Source organism: Stegostoma tigrinum, chromosome 13 (assembly GCF_030684315.1).
Source record: "Stegostoma tigrinum isolate sSteTig4 chromosome 13, sSteTig4.hap1, whole genome shotgun sequence".
NCBI classification, from domain to species: Eukaryota; Metazoa; Chordata; class Chondrichthyes; order Orectolobiformes; family Stegostomatidae; genus Stegostoma; species Stegostoma tigrinum.
The window spans coordinates 56859118-56868313 of record NC_081366.1 but is presented as its reverse complement, the minus strand read 5'-3'; positions in this window follow the sequence as shown (position 1 = coordinate 56868313).

The window sequence follows — 9196 nt, the reverse complement described above, 5'->3', positions numbered from 1 at the left end:
TGAAGGCGAACAGAGTGTTCAACAGATCTGCTGTCCTTGTCCTTGTAGATTTTAAAATTCTCCAGTTAGTAGTTACTGTTACAGAAGATTTGACAAGTTTTTGTGGTACTTCTTGTATATAGCACACAGAGCAGTCATGATACACTGTTGGGGGAGGAAGTAAATGTTTAAGATGATGGATAAGTTCCACTGAGCTGAACTGCCCTTGATACTATCGAGTTTTGCTCGGCTGTATTGCTCTAAATAAGTAGAGGGTGTTTCATCACACTCCAGGCTTGTGTTTTAGAGACTGTGAACAGGCTTCGGGAGTCAAAAGGTAAGTTACATAGTTGTCCAGCTATTTTACAAAGGAACTAATTGACTTTTCATTTTCTACCTCTTTTGTAATTATTATGAGCATTTTTATCTCAATTTCCGTTCAGATTCAGATGTCCTTTTTGTACTTGCAGTGTCTATCTTATAAACATAGGCCAGAACTTTCCCCACACAAGGTAAGTCCTGACATTGGAACCAAATTTGGATTCCAGGCCAGCAATAACTGAAAGCTCATCACTGGGCTCTCCACACTGATAGTGCAATCTATATAGTTATCGTTTTCACATGCGATGGTGCCTTTCCTAATTACCCAGAGAACAGTTGAGAGTCACCATATTGCTGTGGATCTGGAATTATTTGTAGGCTAAACCAAGTAAGGATATCAGTTTCCTTCCCTAAAGAACATTAATTAGCCAGATAGGTTTTTCCTGACAATCAACAATGGATTCACGGTCATCAGTAGACTCATAATTTCAGATTTTAATTGAATTCAAATTCCACCATCAGCCATGGCAGGATTCAAACCCGAGTACCAGAATACTAGCTGACTTTCTGGATTTACTGTCCAGCAAAAATACTACTAGGCCATCATCTCCCACAGATTATGTTTTGGGCCTTGGGCCTTGGGCCATGGGCCATGGGCCATGGGCCAGGAGACAGGCCTGGCAATCAGAGGGAAATCTCTCCAGCAATGGCATCAGTGCTGCTAAGCAGGTTTTGCGACATAGGGCTGCTTCCAAAGGAAGTGTCCAAGAAGGGAGAGGTCCTACGCCCCCTCCCCATGGAAATTGAGAAGCCGCTGGAAGGCTGTCTCTGTGTAGCTGGTGGCCTCTTTATGCTTTGGGGACTGGTCATACAGCCATTTGTGATTTGCTCATGGCCTGGTTAAAAACCCCAAAAATGGTTCGTTATAAGTCGTATAAGCTTTCCTGATGAAGGGTCTAGGCCCGAAACGTCAGCTTTTCTGCTTCTAAGATGCTGCTTGGCCTGCTGTGTTCATCCAGCCCCACACTTTGTTATCTTCATTATAAGTCTTCCAGGTCTGTGTTCAGAGGGTGACCAAGTCAAGGCTGTTCCTCCTGCTGTTAAAATTGTCCAAGAAAGGCAGGAAGTATTCTCTTTGCAATGACAACACTCCTATGTGAGAAGATATTTGCAATGCACTTTACTGAGGTGTAAAACAGTGTGGCAGACAAGTTGGGGAGACTGATTAAAGGCAGGTGGAAGAGAAAGGATTTTGAAGGAGAAGGGACAAAGAGAAAGGCTAAGGGTTTATAAACATTACACAAGCCAAGATAATTGAGAGCTCTGTCATTGGTTGTAGGTGATGAGGAAGAACATGAAGTGCTAAATAAGCCAGAATCTAAAGAGCAGAGTGCTTGCAAAATTGCAGAAATGGGTGAGTGAGCCCTTAGAGGGATTTCTAAGTGAGGATAACAATTCCAAATGAATTGTACTGGGGTCAGGGAATTAATAGAGTTTGGCTTGAATTGAATTGGAACAAATGCAATGCAGAATGAAAATAACAGAGGTTTGGATGTATAGTGGTATACCTGAATGAAATATGAACCAGAGTGGGCCACCTAAAGGTTCATGTGGAGGTGAAAAAGATTTCACTGATGGCTTCAGCAGTTGTGGTATAAGGGCAAAGGGAGACAATGCTGTGGAAATGAAAATACAGTAATGGATAAATTATAGGATCAGAATCCCACCTCAGGTTAAGTGGCATCAATTGCTGCAAAAATTGGAACGTAAATGCTAGAAACAGATAAGCTCAGTGGCAATGGCATTGTTGAAGATTTTAACAGAATAGATCCCTTCTTTCTCGATTCCTCCTTGTTTATTGTCCAAGGCTACTTTAGATGGGTCCCCTGTATCCTGATCCTTGACTATTCTGAGACTATTCAGTTCCCTGGAAGTAAGATTTTGGGATTGATTCTGGACTGAGAGACTCAAATCAACTTCAATTATAGATTGAGTTGAGACAGCCAGGTTTACTGTTTCTGATAAAATCACAAGAACTGTTCCAGGTGCATGAACATTTTCATAAGTTTCACCAATTTATTACTCTTATTTAAGGAAGGTTATAAGACTAGATTCATTTCAAAAATATACTTTATTCATAAGAATTATCAATAACTGCATACAGATATTCTAAAATCTGTTTTGTACAGACTTTGCAGGATTAAAAAAAACAAACCAAACCAAACATTAGAATTTTGACATTTGAGCTACTCTACAGTTGCAAAAAAAAATTGCAGGAAACTACTTACATTCATTTGTGGCACCAAGAGAGTCTGACAGCTGAACAGCCCCTTGATATACTTTGGCAAAAAACAAACCCTAGATGGCAGTCTTTTCAGTCTTTTCCCAATGCATCTGGGCGATAGCTGCCCCAAATGTTAAAGCATCCCTTAGCACATAGTCCTGAACCTTGTGCTCTTATCTTTTTAGTCCATAGTCCTCTTCATCATGGCTTGCTTCTGTTATTTACATTGTTTTCTCACATTTCACAACATATTCTTTAGTCACTATTACAGAATAGTAGGATGTATGTTATCACATTCCCATGAATGATACTCAGTTCATTGTCTCCGATTTACTTAATCCGTGAGAGTTCCTGATTAAATAAAATATCTTATCAGTGATTATTTGGTTTTAGAAGCCATCTGCTAGCAAGTGTACTTCTTTTTACTACAGGCTATTGGCATTTGGAGGAGTTACTTTTTAAACAAATGATAAATTTTCATAACCTTAAAAAAAAGAAAACTAATTTTAAAAAGTTAATGAAGTAAAAAAAACCAAACCATAGAGTGTGCACAAAATATTTCAAAAAATATTCTGTGCATAACACCAAGTGGCATGTGCATTCAGTTGATATATTTTTGATATTGTCTAATAAAAGCAAAAAAATTACATACTCACAAAACTATTCACACTGTTATAGAACTTTATTTGAATTGAAAGAATATATTGAGCAAAATTGATTATCTCTCTTGAAAAAGATCCAAATGAAAACTAACTCGAAGTAGAACACTCCCCCCACCCCCACACCCACCTCCCCCTCCCCCCCCTCCCCCACACCTCCCCTCCCCACCCAACTCCCCCCCTCCCCTCCCCATTCCACTTCCCCCTCCCCTTCCACTCTCCCCTCCCTCCCCACCCCACTCCCCCCTCCCCTCCCCACTCCCCCCTTCCATCACCCCTCCCCACCCTCCCCACTCCCACCTTCCCTCCCCCCTCCCCACCCTCCCCACTCCCCCCTTCCATCACCCCTCCCCACCCTCCCCACTCCCACCTTCCCTCCCCCTCCCCACCCTCCCCACTCCCCTCCCCACTCCCCTCCCCACCCCACTCCCCCTCCCCACTCCACTACCCCCCACACTCGCCCCTTCCCTCACCCCTCCCCACTCCCCCCTTCCCTCACCCGTCCCCACCCTCCCCACTCCCCCTTTCCCTCCCCCCTCCCTCACTCCCCTCCCCACTCCCCCTTTCCCTCCCCCGTCCCCACCCTCCCCACTCCCCCTTTCCCTCCCCCCTCCCCACCCTTCCCACTACCCTCCCCCCTCCCCACCCCCACTCCCCACTCCCCTCCCCACTCCCCCCCTCCCCACTCCACTCCGCACTCCCCTCCCACTCCCCCCCCATCCCACTCCACTCCGCACTCCCCTCCCCACTCCCCCCCCTCCCCACTCCACTACCCCCCTCCCCACCCCACTCCCCCCTCCCCACTCCCCCTTCCTCACCCCTCCCCACCCTCCCCACTCCACCCTTCCCTCACCCCTCCACACCCTCCCCACTCCCCTCCCACCCCACTCCCCCCTCCCCACGCTCCCCACTCCCCTCCCCACCCTCCCCACCCCACTCCCCCCTCCCCCTCCCCTCCCCTCCCCCTCCCCTCCCCACTCCCCCTTCCCTTCCTCCCCACCCCACTCCCCCCTTCCCTCCCCCCTCCCCACCCTCCCACTACCCACCCTCCCTCTCCCCCCCTCCCCCCACTCCCCACCCAACTCCTCCCTCCCCCCCCTCCCACTCCCGCCCTCCCTCTCCCCACTCCCCACACTCCCCCCCTCCCCCCGCTCCCCACTCCTCTCCCTCTCCCCTCTCCCTCAGCCTTCTCCCCCTCCCCCCCCTCCCTCTCCCCACTCCCCCCCTCCCCACTCCCTCCCCCCCGCCCCCCTCCCTACTCCCCCCCTCCCCCTCTCCCCACTACCTCCCCCCTCCCTCCCCCTCTCCCCACTCCCTCCCTCCCCGCCTCTCCCCACTCCCTCCCTCCCCCCTCCCCGCCTCTCCACACTCCCTCCCTCTCACCCTCCCCCCCTCCCCCTCCCCCTCTCCCACTCCCCCCACTCCCTCCCTCTCCCCACTTCCCCCCCTCCCCACTCCCCCCCACCCCACTACCCCCCACTCCTTCCCCCCTCTCCCCACTCCCTCCCCCCTCTCCCCCCCACTCCCTCCCCCTCTCCCTCCCACCTCTCCCACTCCCCCCCCACTACCGCCCCTCCCCACTCCCCCCCACCCTCTCCCCTCTCGCTCGCCCCCCTCCCCACTCCCTCCCCCCTCTCCCCACTCCCTCCCCCTCCCCCCACTCCCTCCCCCCTCCCGCCCCCCCTCCCCCTCCCCCACTCCCTCCCCCCTCCCGCCCCCCTCTCCTTCCCCCTCTCCCCAAACCCTCCCCCCTCTCCCTCCCCCTCCCCCACCTCCCCACTCCCTCCCCCTCTCCCCACTCCCTCCCCCTCCCCCCACTCCCTCCCCCCCTCTCCCACTCCCTCCCACCTCTCCCTCCCCCCTCACCCCTCTCCCTCCCCCTCCCCCCTCTCCCTCCCCCTCACCCCTCACCCCTCCCCCCTCTCCCTCCCCCCCTCCCCCCTCTCCCCTCTCCCTCCCCCCTCCCCCCTCTCCCTCACCCCTCTCCCTCCCCCTCACCCCTCCCCCCTCTCCCTCCCCCCTCCCCCCTCTCCCCTCTCCCTCCCCCCTCCCCCTCCCCCCTCTCCCTCCCCCCTCTCCCTCCCCCCTCCCCCCTCTCCCTCCCCCCTCTCCCCTCTCCCTCCCCCTCCCCCCTCTCCCTCTCCCTCCCCCCTCCCCCTCTCCCTCCCCCCTCTCCCCTCTCCCTCCCCCCTCTCCCCTCTCCCTCCCCCCTCCCCCCTCTCCCTCCCCCCTCTCCCCTCTCCCTCCCCCCTCCCCCCCTCACCCCTCCCCCCCTCTCCCCTCTCCCTCTCCCCTCCCCCTCCCCCCCTCCCCCCCACCCCTCCCCCCCCCTCTCCCTCCCCCCTCCCTCTCCCCTCCCCCCTCTCCCCTCTCCCTCCCCCCTCTCCCCTCTCCCCTCTCCCTCCCCCCTCCCCCTCCCCCTCTCTCCTCCCCCCTCTCCCCACTCCCTCCCCCCTCCCCCTCCCCTCCCCCCTCTCCCTCCCCCCTCTCCCCACTCCCTCCCCCCTCCCCCTCCCACTCTCCCTCCCCCCTCTCCCCACTCCCTCCCCTCCCCGCTCCGCCCTCTCCCTCCCCGCTCCCCCCACTCCCTCCCCCCTCTCCCTCCCCGCTCCCCCCACTCCCTCCCCCCTCTCCCAATCCCTCCCCCCTCCCCGCTCTCCATCCCCACTCTCCCTCCCCGCTCCCCCCAATCCCTCCCCCCTCCCCCTCCCCCCCTCCCCCCTCTCCATCCCCCCTCTCCCTCCCCGCTCCCCCCTCTCCCTCTCCCTCCCCCCTCTCCCCACTCCCTCCCCCCTCCCCACTCTCCCCCTCCCCCCCTCTCCCCACTCCCCCCCACTCCCTCCCCCCACTCCCCCCCACTCACTCCCCCACTCCCCCCAACTCCCTCCCCCCCTCTCCCCACTTCCTCCCCCCTCCCCACTCCCTCCCCGCTCTCCCCCTCTCCCCACTCCCTCCCCCCACTCCTCCCCCCTCCCACTCTCCCTCCCCCCTCTCCCCACTCTCCCTCCCCCCTCTCCCCACCAATCTCTCCCCCCACTCCCTCCCCCCTCTCCCCCCCCACTCTCCCCCACTCCCCACTCCGTCCCTCCCCTCCCACTCTCCCCACTCCCTCCCCCCGACCCCCTCTCCCCACTCCCCCCCACTCCCTCCCCCCACTCCCCCCCACTCCCTCCCCCCTCCCCCCCCCTCCTCCCCCACTCCCTCCCCCCTCTCCCCCCCAATCCCTCCCCCCACTCCCTCCCCCGTCTCACCCTCTCCCCACTCCCTCCCCCCCTCTCCCCACTCCCTCCCCCCACTCCCTCCCCCGTCTCACCCTCTCCCCACTCCCTCCCCCCATCTCCCCACTCCCTCCCCCCCTCCCCACTCCTCCCCCCCATCTCCCCACTCCCTCCCCACCGTCTCCCCACTCCCTCCCCCACCCCTCCCCCTCTCCCACTCCCTCCCACCTCCCCCCACTCCCTCCCCCACTCCCTCCCCCCTCCCCCCACTCCCTCCCCCCTCTCCCCCTCCCCCTCCCCCAACTCCCCCCCTCCCCCTCTCCCCTCTCCCCACTCCCTCCTCCCCCCTCTCCCTCCCCCCTCTCCCCACTCCCCCCTCTCCCTCCCCCCTCTCCCAACTCCCTCCTCCCTCCTCCCCCCTCTCCCTCCCCCCTCTCCCCACGCCCCCCCTCCCCCCTCCCCTCTCCCCCCACTCCCCCCCTCTCCCCACTCCCTCCCCCTCTCCCCACTCCCCCCTCTCCCTCCCCCTCTCCCCACTCCCCCCTCTCCCTCCCCCCACTCCCTCCCCCTCCCCCCACTCCCCCCTCTCCCTCCCCCCACTCCCTCCCCCTCCCCCCACTCCCTCCCCCCTCCCCCTCCCTCCCCCCTCCCCCCTCTCCCCTCCCCCCTCCCCCCTCTCCCTCCCCCCTCTCCCCAATCCCTCCCCACTCTCCCCTCTCTCTCCCCCCTCTCCCTCCCCCCCTCCCCTCTCCCTCCCCCCTCTCCCCACTCCCTCCCCCCTCTACCCACTCCCCCCCCCACCCCCTCTCCCCACTCCCCCCCACTCCCTCCCCCCTCTCCTCCCCCCACTCTCCCCCACTCCCCACTCCGTCCCTCCCCTCCCCCTCTCCCCACTCCCTCCCCCCGACCCCCTCTCCCCACTCCCCCCCACTCCCTCCCCCCACTCCCCCCCACTCCCTCCCCCTCCCCCCCACTTCCTCCCCCCACTCCCTCCCCCCTCTCCCCCCAATCCCTCCCCCCACTCCTCCCCCGTCTCACCCTCTCCCCACTCCCTCCCCCCCTCTCCCCACTCCCTCCCCCCCTCCCCACTCCCTCCCCACCGTCTCCCCACTCCCTCCCCCACCCCTCCCCTCGCCCCACTCCCTCCCCCCCCCTCCCCCTCTCCCCTCTCCCTCCCCCACTCCCTCCCCCACTCCCTCCCCCAACTCCCTCCCCCCCTCCCACTCCCTACCCCCTCTCCCCCTCTCCCTCCCCCCTCTCCCCCCCTCCCCCACCCCCTCCCCCCCACCCCCTCTCCCTCCCCCCCTCTCCCTCTCCCTCCCCCCTCCCTCCCCCCCTCCCCCACCCACTCCCCTCCCCCCTCCCCCCCTCCCCCCCACTCCCCTCCCCCCTCCCCCCACTCCCCCTCCCCCCCTCCCCCCCACTCCCCCTCCCCCCTCCCCCCCACTCCCCCTCCCCCCCTCCACTCCCCCTCCCCCCCCTCCACTCCCCCCTCCACTCCCCACTCCCCCCCCTCCCCCTCCCCCTCCCCCCCCTCCCCTCCCCCCCTCCCCTCCCCCTCCCCCCCACTCCCCTCCCCCCCCTCCCCCTCCACCCTCCCCTCCACCCTCCCCTCCCCCCCTCCCACTCCCTCCCCCCTCCCCCTCCCACTCCCCCCCTCCACTCCCCCCCTCCCTCCACTCCCCCTCCCTCCCCTCCACTCCCCCCCTCCCCTCCCCCTCCCCCCCCCTCCACTCCCCCTCCCCCCCCCTCCACTCCCCTCCCCCCCTCCCCTCCCCTCCCCCCCACTCCCCTCCCCCTCCCCTCCCCACTCCCCTCCCCCCTCCCCCCCCTCCCTCTCCCCACTACACCCCACTCCCTCCCCTCTCTCTCCCCCCCCCACTCCCTCCCCTACTCCTCCCCACTCCCTCCCCTCTCTCTCACACCCCACTCCCTCCCCTACTCCCTCCCCCACTCCCCCCCCACTCCCTCCCCTCTCTCTACCTCCCCCCCTCCCCTACTCCCTCCCCCCCTCTCTCTCCCCCCCCACTCCCTCCCCCCCTCCCCTACTCCTCCCCCCCCTCCCCTACTCCCTCCTCCCCCCCACTCCCCTACTCCCTCCTCCCCCTCCCCTACTCCCTCCTCCCCCCTCCCCTACTCCCTCGCCCCCTCCCCTACTCCCTCCCCCCCCTCTCCCCACTCCCTCCCCTCTCTCTCCCCCCCCACTCCCTCCCCCACTCCCCCCCCACTCCCTCCCCTCTCTCTACCTCCCCCCCTCCCCTACTCCCTCCCCCCCCTCCCCAACTCCCCCCCACTCCCTCCCCCCCTCCCCTACTCCCTCCCCCCCCCACTCCCTCCCCCCCTCCCCTCCCCTACTCCCTCCCCCCCTCCCCTCCCCTACTCCCTCCCCCCCCCCTCCCCTACTCCCTCCCCCCCCCTCCCCTCCCCTACTCCCTCCCCCCCCCACTCCCTACCCCCCCTCCCCTACTCCCTCCTCCCCCCTGCCCTACTCCCTCCTCCCCCCCCTAATCCCTCCCCCCCCTCCCCTCCCCTACTCCCTCCCCCCCTCCCCTCCCCTACTCCCTCCCCCCACCTCCCCAACTCCCTCCCTCCCCCCCCTCCCCTACTCCCTCCCCCCCCTCCCCTACTCCCTCCCTCCCCCCCCTCCCCTACTCCCTCCCCCCCTACTCCCTCCCCCCCCTCCCCTACTCCCTCCTCCCCCCCCTCCCCTACTCCCTCCTCCCCCCCCTCCCCTA